We start from the raw sequence: 4,386 nt of genomic DNA on the forward strand, positions 1-4,386 counted from the left end.
AAAAAAAAAAAAAAAAAAAAAGAGATGACAATCAAACTTTATAACAGTATCCACTATAATTACCCATTTCTACATGTAATGGTTCACATAAAACCTATTTCTATGTACAGTGAAAAATATGCTGGAGCACCTAAATAATTATTTCCAGCTGAAATTTTGGCTTTTGCAGTGTAGTTTCTTCTAATTATTGTTAATTACAGTTCCAAGAGCCTTTCCAGGTTTGTGCATCTATATTGCTAAGGTTCCTGACTCCTTATCTATAACAAAGATCTGGCTTGTACCTATGTCAGCTCTGTTCTCAGACGACTAGAAAACATGATAAAGTTCAAATAAGCACATGAAACTAGAGAGGCTGCTCTTCACCTTTTGAAGAGTAAAAATGTATTTGCATTGTTCTGAACATTCACTTACACCTTCTTTCAAAAACAAGCTATGTGCAGGTATAACCTGAAGCCTGTGAGTAGTCCCATTAAAGCCAACTGGGATGGCTTATTCGTCTAATGTTACAGGAATGTGTGAGTGCCTTGTGACAGCACTTCTTGGTTGGCAGGACCATATCAGCCTTCTAAAGTTTAAGAAAGTGTTTAGAAAAGCTCTTACCATTGTTCAGGTAAAAAAGTGAGTTTATACACTCATCAGGGAAGGAAACTTCCCGTTGTTATATCTGTAGAGGGTGTCGCACACTTTCAGTAACTGTATATGCGATAATTCCATAGCTTTTTGGATCGGAGGCCATTATTTGCAGCCAGCAAGGAAGCTTTTATTAGTAATAAAAGATTTGGGTAGGCTTTTTTGGCATACAACTGAAGAGTTAATTACCACTGGGAAATAAGGTATCCTGGAACTGCCAGAATAGCAAAACCTCTCTTAGGCAGAGCTTCTGTATATTTGCAGCAGCTCTCATTAAAAAAGTAATTTTATCAGCTATTGATTTTTTTTAAAGCTTTTAGTTTAGCGTGGCAGCATTTTAAGTTTTCATACATATTTTGTGAACTAAGTATAAACAGGTGCAAAACTCTGTAAAATTCTAGTAACTGTGCTTGAATTACATATGCACTACAAAAATTAAAAGGCACCCCCATGTAGGCACATTCCTGGAATATATTTCATTTATTAGAACCAGATATGAAGTGGAGACATATATTTCTCTCCAATTAGCAGGCAGCAATAAACCCTTTGTGAATGACTACAGCCCAACTCTAACACTTTCAAAACTTTTCTGTGTAATTCCAGACCTACCGTTATATTCAAGCATGAGTCTCATTCCATATGCTGAGCAAAGCAAAGCAAAGCACCGCAATCATGTTACATTTATTTCCCCTCTTGATACGGTCCCTTTAAGAACTGATACACAATCCAATGAGCAAAAACAAAATTTCTGCATAGCAAAGCCTCAATCTTGAATCAAATTCCTACACTGAATTTGGCATGTGTTGCTGGTTTGCCAAAGAAGGATGGCAAAAAGTACGACTATAGACTTTTCAAGGAAGAGGGTTAAATGTGGCACTGAGTTTGAGAGTCTTTGTGTAAACAGCGATCAAGGAGCAAGTTTACTGAACTCCCAAACCGATGTAATGCACGATAAAAAATGGTAAATCACCTCAATTGGGTAGAATACCTCTAGCCTCCTGAACAGGGATGGAAAGCAAAAAATTGGCGAGTGTGAGAAGATGTAAGCAAAAGTGTCACCTTCAAGCTTCTTAATAAAGTGCTTAGCTACACAGCTCTTTGATCGTTTCCCTGTCCTAATCGTAATTTACAGACCTAACATTTCTTGCATCCAGGTAGCACAAAAATCAAGCTCTATAGGGATGGTAAATAATTTACATTTTAGACCATTTTTTAAATTTACATTCAGGATTCATGAAAAATGCAAGCTGGATACCCCTTAAGACTCGAATTCTTGCTTAATCCACAGATCAAGTACAATATAGATAAAGCAGTGAAATCTTGTCACACTGCCCTGCCAGCATACCTCAATCTATCCTCAGTTTCTTTACCAGGAGCGCTTACATGATTGGCTTCGTATTTCACCACATTTTCTAATCTGCTGGAAGAAAGTTGTTAACAATTACAGAACAACCACAATCAATGGGAGGACTACTGGGAATGGAAAGATGAACAGAATGTACCAGATAATAATTAAATAAGGCAACACATATTATGGTTTTGCTGTTTCAACCCAAACTACCTGAAGATTGCCTATGACCATTAATAAGCAACACCATTTCCATTGAAGGAAAATGGCAATGTAATATATAGGATTTTATGATTTCATGATGTTATATTATATATTTGACATTGCATTATATATGATCACTATACTGGGTGCACCTACACAAGATGCTAAACACGCAGTAGACCAATTCTACAGCGCATTAGCACGTCACAGCAGAAGCCATGCTATTGCGCTAATGTGCAGTAGAATTAGTCTACTGCTCATTAGCGTCACTAAAAAGGTGTGCACTGGTTCTATTGGGCAGTAGCGTTGATTACTGTGCATCTGTTATTACAGGTACTAAACTTAATGTGCAATAACTAGGCAAATTAATGCACGTGTAGACGTGTCCACTCTGTATTCATTCGTCCTTTCTCCATGCCCTTGCTAGAAGTTTATTTTCCCTGCATTATCTCATAGGCCATCCAGATTGTTAAGATTCTTGGGGGACAGAGTGCATCTTCAGCCTCTACAGAAGATATATTTCTGGTATATAAAGATGTTAAGCAATAATGAGAGATGTAGAAGTCCTTTCATTTAATTGTTGCTCTTGTCCTTTCACTTAATCTTCAGAATTTCTACTCTTCCTTCACTGTTGTGGAAGAGCCCAGAAGTAACAGCATGTGCAATCAGCTGAAATAGTGGGCAAGGGGCAACAAAGCAGAAAACATTTTCATCAGCAGCAATTGTTTTAACTTTGAGATGTTGCTAGGGTACTTCACTTTTGGGACCAATTCCAGAGAGACTTCAGCACTACCTGAAGGCTTTATTTATAAGAAGCTAAATAAAGACCTGCATATATTGCTGCTAAAAGTCCATGAGGTAAATAAAAGTGATTAAACCTTTCTATCAACATCTATAAAGATTACCTGGTCACTCCAAGAAAGATTCCAGAATACACGTGCAAAGATATAACAAAGCCCTAAAGCTGTGGAAATTAAAACTCGCTGGAAGCAACTTTTCACCACATACTCCGAGGCTCCATCCTTATCAAGCATGTGTGTGCACATTCTCATATTTACAGGGAAATGTGTTACTATTCTTAGACAGGCAAGACAGGTAATTTTTCCAAGCCACTTGCATGACAAAATCCCATTTCTAAGGTTACAACCAAGTTTACAACCCTTTCAGGGACAGCCACTTGATGATCCAGCATCAAATTCAAATACAATTATGCCATTGCAAAACTATACACTGCAGTATAGGAAAGCAAACGAATAGCAAGAGAAACTATACATCAATTCAACATACAACTGGAGAATTAAAAATAAATGCATTCCATGTTCCATGATTTCTCTCTTGGACAAATTCAGGGACTCAATTCCTAAAAGCTGAGAAATGTACAGCTTCCTTGATCCCAAAAGCCAGTTTAATCAAAAAGATTTTAGAAACTGTTTCTTTCAGATCTGAATTGGTGTCTATGTTTAAAAGGTTTAGGAACAACTTTTCCCCTGCCTTCCTAAGCATAGTTTATTGAAGCAAATGAAGATTAGGTACTACGACAATCATAATTCTGACAGCATCCATTCCTGGTTGTCCTTTATTCATCTATAGCTTGACTTTTGCAGACAATCTTCTGGCTCTTAACTTGTGTAAGATACTGTTTAGTATAAAGCACAATATGTATTTTCATTTTGGTCTCCTATTCACCAGAATGCAGAAATATCCAAACATCTCAAACTGAGTAGATATTAGCACGGCTCATTTTCTCTTGCAATTCTTTACATTTACATATACTTTCTGCTAACTTACATGTTGAGAAATAAATGGGATAAGATGCTTTACAATGAACCAGAATTATTGACCTATTCACGTGAACTAGAATTAATGTATTGATGTGCATTGGAAGTAACGAACAGATTTAGACTCGGAAAGGAATTTTCCAAAGAAGATTACCATTTAAAACTTTAGGAATAGTGGGTTTCATTTGACACTGGATTACTGAAAAGGATTCCTTTGCCCTTATCAGCTAAACAGAGAACATCAAATTAATTGTTTATTTAGCAGAAAAACATTGGGTTTCAAGGGAAAACTACTGTCACCACTTTGGGGTTATTTTCCCCTTTCTACCAACACACTCGAGTGATTTTGGATTTTTTTTATATTCCCAAGACCTGACACATCCTACAGGGGTCGGATTTTCTGATATTACAAAACACCTAACTCTC

Source organism: Gavialis gangeticus, unplaced genomic scaffold (genome assembly GCF_001723915.1).
Source record: "Gavialis gangeticus isolate Ggan-Ray unplaced genomic scaffold, GavGan_comp1, whole genome shotgun sequence".
Lineage (NCBI taxonomy): Eukaryota > Metazoa > Chordata > Crocodylia > Gavialidae > Gavialis > Gavialis gangeticus.